This window comes from Ambystoma mexicanum, chromosome 1q (genome assembly GCF_040938575.1).
Source record: "Ambystoma mexicanum isolate Mex_15411 chromosome 1q, UKY_AmexF1_1, whole genome shotgun sequence".
NCBI classification, from domain to species: Eukaryota; Metazoa; Chordata; class Amphibia; order Caudata; family Ambystomatidae; genus Ambystoma; species Ambystoma mexicanum.
Genome location: NC_090922.1, coordinates 1,251,310,389 through 1,251,331,445, shown reverse-complemented (window position 1 = coordinate 1,251,331,445; position 21,057 = coordinate 1,251,310,389). Strand labels below are relative to the sequence as shown.

General features: G+C 46.0%; 1 protein-coding gene across 6 annotated transcripts in view; it reads right to left on the bottom strand.

The window, feature by feature from the left end:
* The window catches only part of LOC138545302 (FRAS1-related extracellular matrix protein 1-like), a 1,530,918-nt gene that overhangs the window by 1,449,127 nt on the left and 60,734 nt on the right, over nucleotides 1–21,057 (bottom strand). The window lies entirely within an intron of this gene.

Sequence of the window (21,057 nt, the reverse complement as noted above, 5' to 3'; positions counted from 1 at the left end):
TGCTCCGTGTCTCCCCTGTTCCCCCCAACCCCCTCTCATGCCCCGTGTCTCCCCTGTTCCACCCCACCCCCGCTCAGGCCCTGTGCTTCCCTCCTTTCCCCCCCACCCCCGCTCAGGCCCCGTGCCTCCCTCCTTTTCCCCCCACCCCCGCTCAGGCCCCGTGCCTCCCTCGTGTTACCCCCCAACCCCCTGATCATGCCCCGTGTCTCCCTAGTGTTCTCCCCACCTCGCTCATGCCCCGTGCCTTCCTAGTGTTCTCCCCACCTCGCTCATGCCCCGTGCCTTCCTAGTGTACCCCTCACCACCCGCTCATGCCCCGTGTCTCCCTCGTGTTCCCCCACCCCCCGCTCATGCCCCGTGTCTCCCTCGTGTTCCCCCCCGACCCCCCGCTCATACCCTGTGTCTCCCTCGTGTACCCCCCATCCCCTGCTCATGCCCCGTGTCTCCCTCGTATTCCCCCCACCCCCCGTTCATGCCCCATGTCTCTCTCCTTTCCCCCCACCCCCCCGCTCATGCTCCGTGTCTCCCCTGTATCCCCACCCCTCGCTCATGTCCCATGTCTCCCGTTCCCCCCCCACCCCCGCTCATGCCCAGTGTCTCCCCTGTCCACACCCCCTGCCCAGTGTCTCCCTCCTTTTCTCCCCCACCCCCCGCTCATGCCCCGTGTCTCCCTCCCGTTCCCCCCAACCCCTGCACATGCCCCATGGTTTCCTGTTCCCCCACCCCCGCTCATACCCCGTGACTCCCCTGTTACCCCCCAGCCCCCACTCATGCCCCATGTGTGCCCAGTCACCCCCCCCTCTCATGCCCTGTTGTATTGTCTTTATACACCCCGCCTTCCCTTTTCATGGTGGCCATCTTGGTAAAAGATTTTCCTTCCTACAGCGGGACGCCGCAGGCGTCCCGGTTTGGGAAGAAAAATCTTTTTTTTTTACCACCCGGGGTTCCCACTTTGAGGACCTAAGATGCTAGTGCTCTTCATCTATTGAAAAGGATGTTATGGTGACGTTGCACTAATAAAACCTATGAAATGCAGTAAAAAAAAAAAAGTGTTACAGGGACGTTATGGTTAAGTTGCACTAATAAAAACCTATGAAATTCAATGAAAAAACTTTGTTAAAGGGACGTTATGGTTCCAAGTAAAACCGAAAAACCCTTGAAATTCGCCAGTTATGGTAAGCTAAGCAACCATAACTCGCGCCACCACCGTGCACTGCTAAGACTAACACCCACGTCATCAAAGATGACATCACAAATGTCATTGATGACATCACATGTCTGGCTCACTCTTTTTTCTTTTGCTGACATATCTAGGCCACATGGTTTTCTTCATTAACAGTCAGAAACTAAAAATTGTATTTTATTTGTAGACGTATCCTTCTAGTAGGTTCTTATAGTAATTCCCTTAGAGTCCAGTCACATCATATGAAACATATACATAGGGGAAGACACAAGCTTGAAAGACAGCAATCCTTTTTGTGCATAAAGATAATCAATAGACTTATCAGCACTTTCTGATAGTTCTGTTTTTTTATGGCTGCACTTTCCCTGTATATGGTCATATTTGTATACATTGTACTCACACTACTTTCCTTAGGGTCCAATCACATCAAGTGATACATATACATAGGGTAAATAGCAGCTTTGAAACAGAGCAATCATTTATTTGCATGAAAATAATCAGTTAAATTTTGAATTGTTTCTGCTACTACTTGTGCTTTTTTGCTAACTTCACTTTCCCTGTATATACCCATATTGGTATGTGTTCTTGTCTCTGTGTTTTGTCTATAGTAATGAAATTATGTAATACATGGGTTTTATTAGCTACTTATTACATATTTCACAGAACACAAAAATCTATTATGAAAACAATTATCATTTCATTATTCAACATATTAACATTATGAATATTATACCTTCATCTTGTACGCTGCACACAATGCTATGTTTCTGCATGAGTAGCTTAGTACACTAAATATAACCCCATAATAGAATGCTATTTATATCAATGCATCGTTCAATGCACTAATTAGGGTATGATATTTATTGCAATGATCCTTGACACATTTTTCGCAACATTATAATAAGAATCCCTTGTACACATTTCATGAAAAGTACATACACATGTGATGTCATCTTTGATGTCGTGGGTGTTAGTCTTAGCAGTGCATGGTGGTGGCGCGACTTATGGTTGCTTAGCTTACCATAACTGGCGAATTTCAAGGGTTTTAATTGGAACCATAACGTCCCTTTAACAAAGTTTTTTCACTGAATTTCATAGGTTTTTAGCAGCGCAACTTAACCATAACGTCCCTTTAACAAAGTTTTTTCACTGAGTGTATATATATGTATATATATATATATATATATATATATATATATATATATATATATATATATATATATATATATATATATATATATATGACACATCCACAAAACCCACACATCTCTGCAACAAGATTTCGGACCGGTAGCTGAAAGCTCTTCAAACTGTGTAAGTATTCCCTCAATGGGGGAACAAAGGTATTCCTGGGGGATCCATGATTTTAAAAAAGGGAATAGAGTGACTGCTTTAAATAGAAAATGTAAGGAAATATGGCATGTGGGGTGGCTCATCAATTTATTTACTCTGCAGATGATACCAAAAAAAGAAAATGAGTCTTATTACGGAGGTGCTAAACATGACAAATGTTTTAAATACCACTCTTGTTGGCTGTACTTCTGCACATGTCAAAGAGATGCAGTATAGTCAAAATATAGAAAATCATGTAACAAATATTTATGGCATAGTGACAAAATAATTCTTTATTAATATGCAGGTATGTGAGCCTAATGTGTGTCTGCCACGGAAACTAGATTCCATTTGACGGATTTCACATTCCACATTTCCACATTATGCTGCCGGATGGAATGTTCATCACTACTATTTGGTACGGCCATGCTGGCCCTGTATGCCCCTTCACTGTCCCAATAATGCAAAACAAAGCAAACATTTCAAGATTTCACATAGAAGTCAGTAAACTTATAAATACCCAATAACTACAATACATTAAAATAATCCAGCCCTTGATTGGGCGTCAACCACAAATTATTCAGATGACTGGTATGCAATGTGTTTCTAAAGACTCGTCACTCAATTGCAATGTGAATGCAAAGATGTGTGCGATATGGTATTGACAGTCAGTCAATGGAACAGTGGCATTACAAAGGAACTATTTTGATTTGCCGTTTACCTAGGAACAATAAAATAAAGGTTTTTGGAATTCCTCAAATTGACAATGAAGACGCTAGCTATCAATTTGGAAACGTATCGTCGACCATAACATGGTTTGTTATTGCTTGGGTGACTTTTTAACTGCCCAAAATGTTATTGGTGGGTGCTCTCTTCTTTCCACAGTTACGGCTATAAAGAGTTGGAATGGCCATGATCGATTTATTAGTAATTTGCACCTTAATACAAAACATACCGATAGACTAATGGCTTGATTCATTTAATGGATTCTAACTAAAATACAATAAAGTATGCGTTGTGCCATTAACTAAACAAATTAAGTTTGTGTATGCTTTGAATGAGTGAGCGTCTTCCAGGTTTTGTGTGCGAAAATGTGATTTCCTGGATGCGTACAGAGAATTCTTATCGACGCAGTGCTGTATCATCATGACAAGGGGTATTGTATAGCATTTGCGGCTACTGTTCTCACAGAGGGGCACGAGGAAGGATTTACTGTGGCACAATTTAAGTTAAGATGCACTGAAAGAAAACATTTCATAGATCGGCATATGGTCAAAAATGTATGTATTTGCGATTGCTTGATTATCAGTCAGTCAAACAAACCGTTATTCGGCATAAAACCTTTAGGTTGAGAAATACATTGCTAAAAGGACAGCATGTAATAAAATATATACTATGTAAAAGGGCTATGCTACTGATTATTCTAATATACAATCAACATTTAAATGCCATCAGTACAACAAACCGTTTAGACATTTCGTACCACCATAGTAAATATGTACAAGTTTAGAATCAGATATACTAAAAATCATATAGTAAAAAATCGATTCCAATGTCAAGAGCCCGCATCACAAAGACAACAACTGTCAGTGGAGGGTGGAGGTAAGGAGGGTAATCAGTTTCAGAGAATGACAACAAATGACACCCTCTACCCCCTGTGATTAATCTCCTTAATTCTGGGGGATAATAGCATTCCTGGAGGGAGAGCTTGCTCTCAGCCCCAAAGGAATTGACCATATATATTTAATAATTCCTGCCCCGTTCCTGTAATAACTTAGATTGTCTATATGGGAGTATTTTCATTGTTCGCCATGTTTAAGATGGTGATTTGTTTCATGGCCCTCATTTTTTGTAGCCATGCCATGTGTGTGTAACGCACCATTGTGAAGACAATATTGGGCCACATAGGCTGTCTTAGAAATTCCATTGCCTCACCTATCCGGTGAATCACTACATCTCTCAAAACAGGTTTCAGGTAGGAGCGTCTCAGATTTAATGTCATAGGGCAGGTCAACAGATAATGTATCATGATTTCCCTTGCTACCCCACACATAGTACACACCACCCGACCCGGTGTCTGACCATGATTGTGTGAAAGATGCTATCTGCAGTATTCCCAACCTCAGGCATACATAAAAGGATCGTTCGTAAGGGGGGGGCAATTTGATCTAGATTTGTATCAAACCCAGTCGTCATGCTGAGCATGAGATACTCTGGCCCCAATTTTACATGTACTGCTTTCAATTGCAACTGATAATTTGCTCTCATATTTGCATTTATTTTCAGTCTCTTGGCAGGCAAACCGATGCAGTACACTGAGCTAATCCATAAGCTTCCTACTCCTAAATCAGAGAGGGTTCCAATGCCGGTGAAACTGCCCCACTACCATGCTTGACGAAAAGAAAGATTGGGCAATCCCACTATACTTCCCCAAGGTGATGCTTGACTTGTTTACTTGCTCTGTCCACCCGCCTGACTCTTGGAACCTAAGGGCCAGGTAGTCAAAATGTTTAACCTGCTCCAGTTTCATATTGTCAATTTCAATTGATAAGAGGGCTATGTTTTGAAAATTGTGATTTAAAGACCATGAGCTTGGTTTTCTCTGTGTTTAGGTCGAGATGTAACTTTACTTTTGTTAGCTAAACCAAGCTATATGGTCCTCTTTTTAGGGGCCGTGTGGGTGAGGACTAAACTGTTGTTTCTCCCCTCGCAGGATTCTCAAACTTAGGTGGCCTCTGTACCTAATACGCATTTACTGTTCTGAAATGTGGTAAACTTGGGCTTGCCGCTCACTTCCTGCCTGCGTGCTCTCGTATCGTCTGTCTCCCCCCCACTCCCTCCTACTCCATGGTGCTCTCTATCTCGCCTATCTTCTCTAACTGCTTCTCTATTGACTATCCTGCCCTCCACACTAAATCTGGTAGGAAAAAGTTTAAAAAGGACATCCTGGTCTCCAATCCAGGCCTCCCTATCGCTGACACCTACACTAGTGCCTGCTCCAAGGAAACGCTCACTGACATCCTCTTTTTAGTGCCTTCGCCTGACCTACGGACCCTTCATATGGTCTCTGTGCTCTCTTTCTCCTCTTCTCCCATTAATGGTGGCACCCGTTGGGATGTCCTCTTGGCCTCCTTCCACTCCTCTAAGGCCATCATTAATGTCTACGCTAATGGGAACGTCTTGGTCCAAGGCCCTCAGGCCAACCTTCACCTCTTTGATAGACGCTTCCCACGCCTCATCAACTTCCTTTCCTCTCCTGCTGTCCCCCCTCCTCTGTCCTCGGCTACCTTGCCTCTAACCTCCCTCCCTGCCCCCTCTCGTGCTCCTTCACCTCCTTCTACACCTCCGCAGGGCGTACCGCTGATCTGTACCCCTCCCCGGAAGTCCTTAAAGGATGGCAACCTTCTCCACATTGCCACTCTCACTCTGCCATCAAGCATTCCTCTAATATCTGTCGCCTTCTTGAGGAACTGGACCTTGACGTCCTCGGTCTCACCGAGACATGGTTCACGGGCAGCTTTGACACACTCCTACCTGACAGTTACAAGATCCTCTCCATGCCCAGGCCCAACCGTGCGGGGGGGGGGTGGGTGTAGCCCTTATCTTCCCTGAGTGGATTCCTGCCACTGTCACTCCTACGCAGACCTACTCCTCCTTTGAATGTCTTGTCTGCCGACTCTCTCCCTCTCTCCTAGCCATTCCCTTACCGTGGCTACTATCTATCGTCGGCCACCTGGTCAAATCTCCTCCTTCCTCTCCGAGTGGGCTGACCTCTCCTCCTCACTCCTGTCCTCATCCACTCAACTCCTCTTTCTTGGTGACTTCAACATCCACTTGGTTGCCTCCTGTCCCCCTACTGGACTCTTTCGTGACCTCTGTGACTCTCTCTCACGCTCTATTCTCCCGTCTGGGCCTACTCATTCTGCAGGGCACACTCTTGATGCTCTGATCTCTTCTGACCTTCCCCTCTCCGTCCCCCTCTCCACTCCTCTCTCCTGGAGTGATCACTTTCTCCTATCCTCCCACCTCACCCTCCCTAGCCCACAGGCAAAGCCACCCTCATCACTGCCACCAACCTTCTCGGTCATCCGACCCATGAAGCGCGTGTCAGTTGAGGCTTTCGCTGCCACCTTCTCGCCCCGCTCCCCCTTCGGCTGACTCCCACCCTGACACAGCCCTCTCCATGCTCCACTCTGCTATATCTGATACTCTTGATATCCTTGCCCCCGTCATGAGAATCCGCTGAAGCCCAAAGCCAAATGTAACTCCTGGTATGACTCGGATCTCGTCACCCTAAAACGCAAGTGCAGGGTGGCAGAGAGGAAATGGCGTGCTTCATGTTCATCCTCTGACAAACTGGCCTGCCGCCTACTCCAAAGGCAATACCGTCTCTCCGTTCTCACCAAGAAGAGAACCCTTATCCAAGCCCGAATCTCTGCGGCATCCAACAACTCGGCATCCAACAACTCGGCCGAACTCTTTAAAATCTGCAAGGAGCTTGCCAACCCTGCTGCAGTCTCTACCTCTCCTGTCCCCTCCCAGGCCCTCTGCACTGCACTGGCCTCTCACTTCATCTCTAAAACTCAGGACATCCTGTCCTCACTCTCCTCCTATCACCTCCCTCCGTCCCTCTCTTCCTGGCCCTTCCCTCTGGCCCTTCTGCAGCCACCCCTCCTCCCTCCTTCTCTGCCTTTCCCCTTCTTTCTGCTGACGAGGTTTCCAGACAAGTCCGATCCATGAAAGTCTCGTCTAAACAGGTTCACCCCTGTTCCTCCAAAACTATCAAGGACCACATCGACGCCCTGGCTCCTGCCCTAGCTGACTTTTGCAACCACTCCTTCGCCTCTGGAGTCTTCCCATCCCTCCTTAAGCACTCCCTTGTGCACCCTCTTCTTAAGAAACCCTCTTCCGACCCCTCCTGCCCGGCTAACTATCGCCCAATCTACATCACTACCTTCCTGGGCAAGCTCCTGGAGAAACTGGCCATCGCCCAGCTTAACCTCCATGCTGAATCAGTTGGTAGTCTTCATGACCATCAATCTGGCTTCAGAGCTGCCAGAAGCACGAAAACTGCTCTCCTGAACATCCGTGAGGACCTGCTCTTGAACCTCGACTCCAACACTCCATGTGTTCTCATTCTGCTCGATCTCTCTTCTGCCTTTGACACTTTCAACCATGCTATCCTGCTCAACTGTCTCCGTAATAACCTGGGTATCACTGGTCAGGCTCTGGCGTGGCTGACCTCTTTCCTTTCCAATCGACCCTCCCAGGTCCAACTGGGGTCTTTCCTCTCTGACATCTTTTTCTCCACCTGTGGTGTCCCTCAGGGATCAAATCTCTCTCCCTGGCTGTTCAACCAGTATCTGGCACTCCTTGCCCACCGCATCGCCGCTCTCTGCCCCAACTTTCAGTGCTATGCGGACGATACCCAGCTCATTTCCAGGCTACCCTCAGCCTCCTCCTCTCCTTCCCTCATCTCTGACTGTCTGTCTGCTATCCAGGAATTGTGTGCCTCCAATGGCCTCTGCCTTTATGCCAGTAAGACTGAGATTCTACTCATCGGCACACCCACTCCCTCCTTCCCTGCAGCTCTCTGGCCGGCCTCTCTTGCCATCTTCCTGCTCCTACCTGCAAGGCAAAAAACCTCGGGGTCATCTTAGACTCCACACTCTCCTTCTCTCCTCATATCTGACGTCTCTAAGAAATCACACTACCAGCTGCACCTCCTCAGGGGTATTCTTCCCTTCCTCTCCTTCCCCCAGAAGCTCACTGTCTCCCGAGCCCTGGTTCTCTCGAAGCTGGACTACTGTAACAGCCTCTATCTTAATCTGCCTGCCTCCACTCTCCGCTCTCTGCAATTCATCCAGAACAGTACTGCAAGACTTGTTCTTGGCCTCAAGCCCAGGGACCGTATCTCTCCAGGACTGAAATCTCTACACTGGCTCCCAGTGGCTGCGAGGATAAAGTTCAAAACCCTCTGCATCGTCCACAAGGCCTTCTGGGGCCTAGGGCCTAAATACCTTCAACTCTCTCTTCCTAAATATCTTCCTTCCCGAGCCCTTCGCTCATCCGTCTCCAACTCCCTCAGGGTCAGCCGCTTCTCGAAGCAACGAGCTGGGGGTAGATCTCTCTCCACGGCAGGGGCCTCCCTCTGGAACAGCCTTCCTGCCTCCCTGAAACTTGAGGAGAACCATCTCCGGTTCCGGGAGCACCTCAAAACCTTCCTCTTTGCTTCTGCTTTCTCTCTCCCTCTCCCCTGCTGAATTCTTCACTGAAACTGCACTGAATCTGCAACTGGGCCACTCTCACCGACCTCGGTCCTGGGCCCAGCCACTCTCCACTTGCACTGCCTCCCTGGCAACCCCTGCACTGCGAGACTGTCTCTGTATCCCTACAGCCCCCCTTCCCAGCACTTGTCTGCACTTACCTTGCACTTGCCACCAGCTGGCCCCATTTATTTATCTTATTCTACTTGCTTGTACTGCACTTCCCCATGCACTTTTTACTTTCCCCCTACCCCTGCACTTGCGTGATCTGAATGACACCTGGCCTAGTAGGATCGTTGTCGGTCTTCCCCTTGTTCCCCCCTCCCTGCCTTGTCGCGCCTTGAAACACTTGTGTATAGGCGCGTTACAAATGCCATATCATAACTGTATCACAACAAAACACAATCCCACAGCAACGGCTTCCTCCCACTCAGGCTATGAGTTTGTCTGTAGCATCTGCCCACTATACATACAAGCTGCCCATTCAATATATGAGCAGACACACAAGGCCTTTAAAAAAATAACACATATTTTAATGTCTATCACAATCATAAAAAGAGTAAAAAACACCAGTGATACATCTAAAACGAACCCTACAGGTTCACAGAAAAATACACCAATTCATTAAGTATGTATCTGATCACCACCCATTAGAATTGTACAATCAAACATAATATGTGGACACACTTTTGTTGTATATTCTTATTACAATATTCTCTTCTTTGGGGCACGTTGTTTTTTTCCCCAAAGAAGAGGAGAATATTGTAATAAGAATATACAACAAAAGTCTGTCCACATATTATGTTTGATTGTACAAACCTAATGGGTGATGTTCAGATACACACTTAATGAATTGGTGTATTTTTTTCTGTGAACCTGTAGAGTTCGTTTTAGATGTATCACTGGGGTTTTTTTTTCTCTTTTTATGATTGTGATAGACATTAAAATGTGTGTTATTTTTTTAAAGGCCTTGTGTGTCTGCTCATATATTGAATGGGCAGCTTGTATGTATAGCGGGCAGATGCTACAGACAAACTCATAGCCTGAGTGGGAGGAAGCCGTTGCTGTGGGATTGTGTTTTGTTGTGACACTCTTTACTTTTGGTCATAAAAGCTTCCAATGCCTTTATTCGGCCTTAGGGGGTGTTGGCCAAGATAACAGCGGCATGAGCATAAAATAATGCTGAATATCGCTCTGTGTCCATCTGTGGGCAGTTTTGACAGTCCCTTATAACTGTGTATATGGTCTCCAGGAGGTATATGCAGAGGAGCAGGGGTGCCAATACCCACCTCTGTCTCACACCCTTATTAACAATAAAGGGTTCTGTCTGATTGGCTCATTTTAACATCTGGGTGCATGATTCCTCTACAACCAGGTAAAAGGTCCTACTCAAAAACACTGCACTCTTACCCACCCCATGTCCCAAATGCCACCCCACAGGTATAAAGCCCTTTATACTCAAAACCATGGCAACATTCTAGATGGAACCTTACTGTGTTGTCTCTACTAGAAGCACGGTGAAACATGGTAATATCACCATTAAGACAACTATACAGGTATGCAACATAAATCACAACAAATAACAAATGGGCTTAGAGAAATTGTGACAACATCTAGCATAATGACCGTTTCTTCCAAATTCAGAATCCATTAATTGAAACCATTACATTGCTTTGCATTAGCGAGGTGCATTGCACTGATGCATCTAAAGCAGCACCTAGGGGTGAGGAAGGGTCTGATGATGAATTGAAGAAATTGATTCCTTCTCCCAAAGGGGGAGCCTCCCCCCTCATGAAGCTAGGGAGTTGAGCAAACTTCGCAACACCCTCCCTAGAGGTTTAGGCAAGTGGGACCTCACCGGGAGAGACTCTCCCTTTGGGGACAAGGACTACTGTTCCTATGAGGTACTCCCCACAAGCCATCCAAGTGATGGATTATATGGACTTACCTAATACACCAGAACTGCGAGACGTGTCCTTGGCCTAAAGCTCAGGGATTGTATTTCTCCAGGATTGAAATCTCTGCACTGGCTCCCAGTGGCGGCGAGGATTAAGTTCAACACCCTCTGCATTGTCCACAAGGTCTTCTGGGGCCTGGGGCCTAAATACCTTCAACTCTCTCTTCCTAAATATCTTCCCTCTCTAACCCTTCGCTCATCCGTCTCCAACTCCCTCAGGGTCAGCCGCTTCTCGAAGCAACGAGCTTGGGGTAGATCTCTCTCCACGGCAGGGGCCTCCCTCTGGAACAGCCTTCCTGCCTCCCTGAAACTTGAGGAGAACCATCTCTGGTTCCGGAACCACCTTAAAACCTTCCTCTTTGCTTCTGCTGTCTCTCCCCCTCTCCCCTGCTGAAGTCCTGGCTGATACTGAGCCTGCACCGGCTCAGTATCAGCCAGGACCTACCTGGCTACCCTTCCGATCTCTGGGCCAAGCCCTGCCAGTTGCACGCCTGCACTACCTCCTGGCAACGCCTGCACCTGGGGGCTGTTTTCTGTATCCCTACAGCCCCCCCCCCCCACCCGCACTTATGTCTGCACTCAGCCGGCAATTGCCACCAGCTGGCCGTTCTTTTATTTATCCTGTTGTTTTATTATCCCATGTACTGCACGTTCCCCTCCCCCCGCTCTTTCTTTTTCCCCCCTTCCCTTGCACTTGCGCAATCTGAAGGGCACCTGGCTAAGTAAGATCGCGGTCTGTCTTCCCTCTGTTCCCCCTCCCTTGCCTCATCGCGCCTTGAAACACTTGTGTATAGGCGTGTTATAAATGTCATATGATATCATATAACATTATCAGTTTCATGAAGATAAAGTGTACCTATATTATCAACAGCAGGAAATGAGGATACTCCTTTAAATCAGAGTCTCCAACGGGCAGTGCCAAGGATGCTGAAAGGGATGCTAAGCCAAAGAACCAGCGAGAGGAGGCAGAAAGCTGAGAGAGGGCGGAAAGCTGCGAATACTGGCGCAAGTCCCCTGTACATAACAGAGCAGTAGGAGGCGGAGTAGTCACAGTACGCAGAGCCCACTTAAGCCAGAGCAGCACCAGCACTGAACAAGAAACGCTGGGAGACTAGCATGTGAGAACAAAGGAAATCCAAACAAGTTGGTACTGAGAGTTCGGTAGCGGCGGCATGACCCCGCAATAATAGTGGTGGGCAGCCGGCCCGCACAAAGACGCTGACACTAACATTGGGAGGAAGTAACTCCTGAAGCAAGTCCTGTTCCATGAATATGGTTTGTAGAATAACAGGGAAGTAGAGCACAAACGTGAATGTGGTCTTCTTAACATACGTTTGAACTGAGAAATATGCATGAAGTCATGGGTTGCAGGGGACACATCTGCACCTGACCCGACAAAGAAAAAGAAAGAAAAGGACCCGTCGCAGGGACAGAGCGAGACAGAATGCAAGGTAAGTCTGGGGGTGGGTGGTGTGGGTAACTTGGTAATGTTCGGGGGAGAAAAGACCGAAGATTATTCCGAAGATTATTTTTTCGGTCTTTTCTCCCTCGAACATTTCCAAATCAACCCCAAATCACTTTAGATGTCTCTAAATCACTTTAGAGACATACTAGATCCAAGTTAGATTCAAGACACAAACAATTAATCCATGTTGAAATTTGGCTTAAAGCATGCACTAAAACTTTTTATTCAAAATTCTGTTATTTTTTACTGCCCCACAGTTATAAGCTAGAACTGTGTTTTTAAAATGCACCTATTTCTACTTGTCTGCATTACAAATCTACTGAGAAAGTCTTAGTGGATGAACTATCGTTTGGCACTAGCACGGACACGTAAATGCCATAATATACTGGACAATTTTGAGAAACAGATTATACAACTCACAAACTAGAACTCACTTTTGTGTATTTTACAATGTTTTCATAACAGTTGAATCCCATCATGGAAGGACTAGGGTTGAACTGATCCAATTTAGAATAAGAATGAACTAGAATGTTTGATTGATATAAGAGGTCTAGAATTAGGTGAGAAAGATCACACAGTTAGTGTATACGTTACATTCAAACAATATATAATTCCAAATCTTAAAATCTCTAATTTGTGTTCCCCCCGTTCTCATCTCTCCCTCCAGAACAGCATGACCAATGTTGGACCAATGTAAATTGTCTTTGTTAATTTCATGCAATCTGCCAAATTAAGAACATCTGGTAGCATCACGTGTTTGTTTTTCAAAAATGTTGTATTATTCAAGAACCCGTTTTTATTAATGGGAATCGGTTTGTGTCAGCATTTGGTTGGTATTTAGACATTTGAGGCATCTAGTCTTTGCTTAACTTGCCTACAATAAATTGAATTGTAAAACTTGTATTTGAAAGTGTACATGATAACAAATTTAAGCCAACACATTTTTCCCATTTGCTTTAGATATTAATCAAGAAGGAACACAGCACCCAGGAGAAAGGAGTTATTCCGTTCTTGAGGAACTGGGCCTGGACATCCTCGGTCTCACAGAGACATGGTTCACGGCCAGCTCTGTCACCAGCTTTGACACACTCCTACCTGACAGTTACAAGATCCTCTCCATGCCCAGGCCCAACCGTGCGGGGGGGGGTGTAGCCCTTATCTTCCCTGAGTGGATTCCTGCCACTGTCACTCCTACGCAGACCTACTCCTCCTTTGAATGTCTTGTCTGCCGACTCTCTCCCTCTCTCCTAGCCATTCCCTTACCGTGGCTATCTATCGGCCACCTGGTCAAATCTCCTCCTTCCTCTCCGAGTGGGTTGACCTCTCCTCCTCACTCCTGTCCTCATCCACTCAACTCCTCTTTCTTGGTGACTTCAACATCCACTTGGTTGCCTCCTGTCCCCCTACTGGACTCTTTCGTGACCTCTGTGACTCTCTCTCACTCTCTATTCTCCCGTCTGGGCCTACTCATTCTGCAGGGCACACTCTTGATGCTCTGATCTCTTCTGACCTTCCCCTCTCCGTCCCTCTCTCCACTCCTCTCTCCTGGAGTGATCACTTTCTCCTATCCTCCCACCTCACCCTCCCTAGCCCACAGGCAAAGCCACCCTCATCACTGCCACCAACCTTCTCGGTCATCCGACCCATGAAGCGCGTGTCAGTTGAGGCTTTCGCTGCCACCTTCTCGCCCCGCTCCCCCTTCGGTTGACTCCCACCCTGACACAGCCCTCTCCATTCTCCACTCTGCTATATCTGATACTCTTGATATCCTTGCCCCCGTCATGAGAATCCGCCTGAAGCCCAAAGCCAAATGTAACTCCTGGTATGACTCGGATCTCGTCACCCTAAAACGCAAGTGCAGGGTGGCAGAGAGGAAATGGCGTGCTTCATGTTCATCCTCTGACAAACTGGCCTGCCGCCTACTCCAAAGGCAATACCGTCTCTCCGTTCTCACCAAGAAGAGAACCCTTATCCAAGCCCGAATCTCTGCGGCATCCAACAACTCGGCCGAACTCTTTAAAATCTGCAAGGAGCTTGCCAACCCTGCTGCAGTCTCTACCTCTCCTGTCCCCTCCCAGGCCCTCTGCACTGCACTGGCCTCTCACTTCATCTCTAAAACGCAGGACATCCTGTCCTCACTCTCCTCCTATCACCTCCCTCCGTCCCTCTCTTCCTGGCTCTTCCTCTGGCCCTTCTGCAGCCACCCCTCCTCCCTCCTTCTCTGCCTTTCCCCTTCTTTCTGCTGACGAGGTTTCCAGACAAGTCCGATCCATGAAAGTCTCGTCTAAACAGGTTCACCCCTGTTCCTCCAAAACTATCAAGGACCACATCAACGCCCTGGCTCCTGCCCTAGCTGACTTTTGCGACCACTCCTTCACCTCTGGAGTCTTCCCATCCCTCCTTGTGCACCCTCTTCTTAAGAAACCCTCTTCCGACCCCTCCTGCCCGGCTAACTATCGCCCAATCTACATCACTACCTTCCTGGGCAAGCTCCTGGAGAAACTGGCCATCGCCCAGCTTAACCTCCATGCTGAATCAGTTGGTAGTCTTCATGACCATCAATCTGGCTTCAGAGCTGCCAGAAGCACGAAAACTGCTCTCCTGAACATCCGTGAGGACCTGCTCTTGAACCTCGACTCCAACACTCCGTGTGTTCTCATTCTGCTCGATCTCTCTTCTGCCTTTGACACTTTCAACCATGCCATCCTGCTCAACTGTCTCCGTAATAACCTGGGTATCACTGGTCAGGCTCTGGCGTGGCTGACCTCTTTCCTTTCCAATCGACCCTCCCAGGTCCAACTGGGGTCTTTCCTCTCTGACATCTTTTTCTCCACCTGTGGTGTCCCTCAGGGATCAAATCTCTCTCCCTGGCTGTTTAACCAGTATCTGGCACTCCTTGCCCACCGCATCGCCGCTCTCTGCCCCAACTTTCAGTGCTATGCGGACGATACCCAGCTCATTTCCAGGCTACGCTCAGCCTCCTCCTCTCCTTCCCTCATCTCTGACTGTCTGTCTGCTATCCAGGAATTGTGTGCCTCCAATGGCTTCTGCCTTAATGCCAGTAAGACTGAGATTCTACTCATCGGCACACCCACTCCCTCCTTCCCTGCAGCTCTCTGGCCGGCCTCTCTTGCCCTCTTCCTGCTCCTACCTGCAAGGCAAAAAACCTCGGGGTCATCTTAGACTCCACACTCTCCTTCTCTCCTCATATCTGACGTCTCTAAGAAATCACACTACCAGCTGCACCTCCTCAGGGGTATTCTTCCCTTCCTCTCCTTCCCCCAGAAGCTCACTGTCTCCCGAGCCCTGGTTCTCTCGAAGCTGGACTACTGTAACAGCCTATATCTTAATCTGCCTGCCTCCACTCTCCGCTCTCTGCAATTCATCCAGAACAGTACTGCGAGACTTGTCCTTGGCCTCAAGCCCAGGGACCGTATCTCTTCAGGACTGAAATCTCTACACTGGCTCCCAGTGGCTGCGAGGATTAAGTTCAACACCCTCTGCATTGTCCACAAGGCCTTCTGGGGCCTAGGGCCTAAATACCTTCAACTCTCTCTTCCTAAATATCTTCCTTCCCGAGCGCTTCGCTCATCCGTCTCCAACTCCCTCAGGGTCAGCCGCTTCTCGAAGCAACGAGCTGGGGGTAGATCTCTCTCCACGGCAGGGGCCTCCCTCTGGAACAGCCTTCCTGCCTCCCTGAAACTTGAGGAGAACCATCTCCGGTTCCGGAAGCACCTTAAAACCTTCCTCTTTGCTTCTGCTGTCTCTCCCCCTCTCCCCTGCTGAAGTCCTGGCTGATACTGAGCCTGCACCGGCTCAGTAACAGCCAGGACTTACCTGGCTACCCTTCTGATCTCTGGCCCAAGCCCTGCCAGTTGCACGCCTGCACTACCTCCTGGCAACCCCTGCACCTGGGGGCTGTTTTCTGTATCCCTACAGCCCCCCCCCCACCCGCACTTATGTCTGCACTCACCCGGCAATTGCCACCAGCTGGCCGTTCTTTTATTTATCCTGTTGTTTTATTATCCCATGTACTGCACGTTCCCCTCCCCCTCCCCCCGCTCTTTCTTTTTCCCCCCTTCCCTTGCACTTGCGCAATCTGAAGGGCACCTGGCTAAGTAAGATCGCGGTCTGTCTTCCCTCTGTTCCCCCTCCCTTGCCTCATCGCGCCTTGAAACACTTGTGTATAGGCGTGTTATAAATGTCATATGATATCATATAACATTATCAGTTTCATGAAGATAAAGTGTACCTATATTATCAACAGCAGGAAATGAGGATACTCCTTCAAATCAGAGTCTCCAACGGGCAGTGCCAAGGATGCTGAAAGGGATGCTAAGCCAAAGAACCAGCGAGAGGAGGCAGAAAGCTGAGAGCGGGCGGAAAGCTGCGAATACTGGCGCAAGTCCCCTGTACATAACAGAGCAGTAGGAGGCGGAGTAGTCACAGTACGCAGAGCCCACTTAAGCCAGAGCAGCACCAGCACTGAACAAGAAACGCTGGGAGACTAGCATGTGAGAACAAAGGAAATCCAAACAAGTTGGTACTGAGAGTTCGGTAGCGGCGGCATGACCCCGCAATAATAGTGGTGGGCCGCCGGCCCGCACAAAGACGCTGACACTAACATTGGGAGGAAGTAACTCCTCAAGCAAGTCCTGTTCCATGAATATGGTTTGTAGAATAACAGGGAAGTAGAGCACAAACGTGAATGTGGTCTTCTTAACATACGTTTGAACTGAGAAATATGCATGAAGTCATGGGTTGCAGGGGACACATCTGCACCTGACCCGACAAAGAAAAAGAAAGAAAAGGACCCGTCGCAGGGACAGAGCGAGACAGAATGCAAGGTAAGTCTGGGGGTGGGTGGTGTGGGTAACTTGGTAATGTTCGGGGGAGAAAAGACCGAAGATTATTCCGAAGATTATTTTTTCGGTCTTTTCTCCCTCGAACATTTCCAAATCAACCCCAAATCACTTTAGATGTCTCTAAATCACTTTAGAGACATATTAGATCCAAGTTAGATTCAAGACACAAACAATTAATCCATGTTGAAATTTGGCTTAAAGCATGCACTAAAACTTTTTATTCAAAATGCTGTTATTTTTTACTGCCCCACAGTTATAAGCTAGAACTGTGTTTTTAAAACTCACCTATTTCTACGTGTCTACATTACAAATCTACTGAGAAAGTCTTAGTGGATGAACTATCGTTTGGCACTAGCACGGACACGTAAATGCCATAATATACTGGACAATTTTGAGAAACAGATTATACAACTCACAAACTAGAACTCACTTTTGTGTATTTTACAATGTTTTCATAACAGTTGAATCCCATCATGGAAGGACTAGGGTTGAACTGATCCAATTTAGAATAAGAATGAACTAGAATGTTTGATTGATATAAGAGGTCTAGAATTAGGTGAGAAAGATCACACAGTTGGTGTATACGTTAAATTCAAACAATATATAATTCCAAATCTTAAAATCTCTAATTTGTGTTCCCCCCAGTTCTCATCTCTCCCTCCAGAACAGCATGACCAATGTTGGACCAATGTAAATTGTCTTTGTTAATTTCATGCAATCTGCCAAATTAAGAACATCTGGTAGCATCACGTGTGTTTGTTTTTCAAAAATGTATTATTCAAGAACCCGTTTTTATTAATGGGAATCGGTTTGTGTCAGCATTTGGTTGGTATTTAGACATTTGAGGCATCTAGTCTTTGCTTAACTTGCCTACAATAAATTGAATTGTAAAACTTGTATTTGAAAGTGTACATGATAACAAATTTAACCCAACATATTTTGCCCATTTGCTTTAGATATTAATCAAGAAAACCCCTGTGAAGGAACACAGCACCCAGGAGAAAGGAGTTATTCTCCTGGCCTTAGTTAATTTAATTAGTGGTAGGGTCAGATAGGTTCGATTTGGACAGTGGATGAACTTGTTTTTCACAATCACTCTGACTGATGAGCATCTTAGTAAAAAAAATAGGGACCTTTCCCCCCTACCCCCTCATTGACACATTGACATAGGGAAAGGTTTGCCTTATTTTACTTTAAATAAACTATAGGGTAAAAATGTCTTCACCACATCCGCATCCTTCTTCTGATCCTCCACAGTCTTCCCTTTAATCCCTGACCACTGCCATCTGAGTTACCCTTTTCATCATTAAGATCTGTCCTAGCTTGTGAAAATATGCGACATGAGGTAGGGACATAGAAATTATGTGAAAGACTTGTCATAGAAAAGTAATATGTATTATTGTGGCACATTTCCAAAGTCATATTCTTGGCATAGTTGCCAAATGAAATCCAGTAATGGGGCTCACCTCCTTCCAGCCCTCCGGTTTCAGCCAACAGTACTTTAAACAGTAGGACTACGAGTAATATTGTTTTTCTTTTTTTGTTGTAAGTACTGTGTATTACCTAAAGCATCAGGACTAGGCAAAGCCAAAGCTCTCACATTTCTCCAACACCCACTATGCAAAATAATCATCTGGTTAATTATTATTATTATTCTTTTTGATCTGTAGTACTTGTAGTTCTACAATTAAAATGGGAAACCCTAAACTACAATTCCAGAATATGAAGTCACAGCTAAATGGAAATACTCATGCATTATCTGGAGAAACCTGAAAGCTCTGTGAAGATTACACTTCTATTGAGCTAGGTGGTAGGAATGCTCTAATAATTAACAAAAAACAATTCACACAGTCTAACAATATTCACCTTCATACGTCTTGTGTAATAGCCAGCACGTGTGTCAAGCATCCAAAGGCTCTTTTTCAATGCATAAGTATTAAAAGAAAACTATGCAATACAGATATTCCGTTTCTTCGAAGTTTATAACCCCGAACCCTACGCTTCTTTTTTACTTCCCCTTGAGTGTGTACTTTATGTTCACCTTAATACATGAAGAAATAGAACACCTAATGAAACACTGGAAAAGGTTGTTTTTAATCGCAAATGTTGAGAAATAACCACAATTAGGTAAAAATCCCAATAAAACACTGGTTTGTCTTGTTGTTAGACACAGAACTGTGCCTAGATCCAGAGCAACTTCCGACAATAATCTATAAACATTCTGAAACTTTAAAAAGTAAGGTTACCCCAGGTCACCTCAAGCCAAAACAACTGGATGAAATTTGGGTAAGTAAACCGAAGGGCTTTTGTAAGTGTGGTTAAAGTAGAACGTGTATTATTCACTTGACAAGACAAAAACTATAAAATTACCAAAAGGGACAAGAGACAGAAATTGCTTTCTTTATATTTTGTTACACCAAAATAATTGCTTACAATATTAAGTGTGTGTGGGTCAGGCATAATATAGGCAGCACTATACATAAATTGAAGACAATTATTCATGAACACGTAAAAAGCATAAGGAACTAAGAGCACTGGGTGTGCATTGGGAAATTGAACACCAGAAAGCAGCTCCTCAGTATTTTAAGGGTCAGAAGTGATTAAAAACTTTTAGTTAGGAATGGGAACAGGCAATAGAAATTAAGAAAAAAAAAGAATCCATGTAGACTTGCAACTTCAGAGGAAAGTATTTCAACTTGAATCAAGACCACGAACAGCATATTTTTCTTTAATGCCACTGTTCTTTTTTTCGCTTCCATGGTGAATTAGTAGCATATTAGAAATATGACCAGCAAGTTAATCCACAGAGAATGGTTATCAATAAATAATGCCCGACGACTAGCAATAAGAAACCATACGTTTTTCAAGTAGGTATAGGTAAACATAGCTCATTAATGTTCACCATTCAACATCGGTTCAGAAGTATGCATGTCAACATATTTGTTAAATGATAAGCAATATTAAATTAGATTGTGCGTCAATTGGTACAACATTTATGGATTTTCTTTTTCCACTTAGGCTAATATGTGTATATGTATATCAATGATAAAAACCAATGGTTGAGTTAGGAGGACTATATTGTGCTTTGGTTACCTCTTTTCAAGTAGTCCAGTATACATTCATGAATGTGTTAATACAATCCTTAACGTAAATGTGTTGTAAGGAAATAGTGACCCACAAATTAATTTTTCCTGAAATATCAAAGAATAACATAACAAATATGTCACTGCAAGAGGATATATGACAGAGCGTGAGAATACAACACTCTGGACAGAATACATGAGCAAATTAACAAGGGGGGGGGGGGGGTTCTGGGAGTCCCTCTGCCAGACATTAGTCCTGGTTACGAGAGATTTACCCGGAGTCTTTAGCTCACTATCTTTCACAGAGGAGAAATAGCCTAATATCAGTCTTTGTCCTGCCCTGGGGCAGTCCAGCACCGAAATGCTAGGCAATTCTCCTCTGAACAAGAGTACCAACAGCAAACCCAGACACTTTTCGGTCTGGTTGGACCTCATCAGTAGGGTGATGCGGAGTTGGGGATGCTTGCGGTCCCATGCAGAAGGGATGTGACCTAGCAGTTTGGGCTGGACTACCCCTAGGACAAAGCCTGATTTGCATATGGTCTTTCCCCTTCTGTAATGGCTTGGCAGGTGAAGAATGATGGTCTGGAGGGTTGCCCAGAGAAATGTCAGTGGTTAAGATTAATTCTTAACCTTGCGGCCATCACCTCATTGTCTATGCTTTGTCACCCAGAGTGGGACGGGTTTGCCCAGACGTGGGTCCTGGGCCTAGAGACCCAAGCTTCTCCTCACTAATGAGGCCCAACATTGCAGAAACATGTTTGGGGATGCTTGTGGCTTTGTGCAGAAGGGATGTGACCTAGCAGTTCGGGCTGGACTACCCCTTTTGGGGTGGGACCAAGCCTGATTTGCACATGGTCTTTCCCCTTCTTTAATGGCTTGGCAGGAGAAGAACGATGGTCTGGT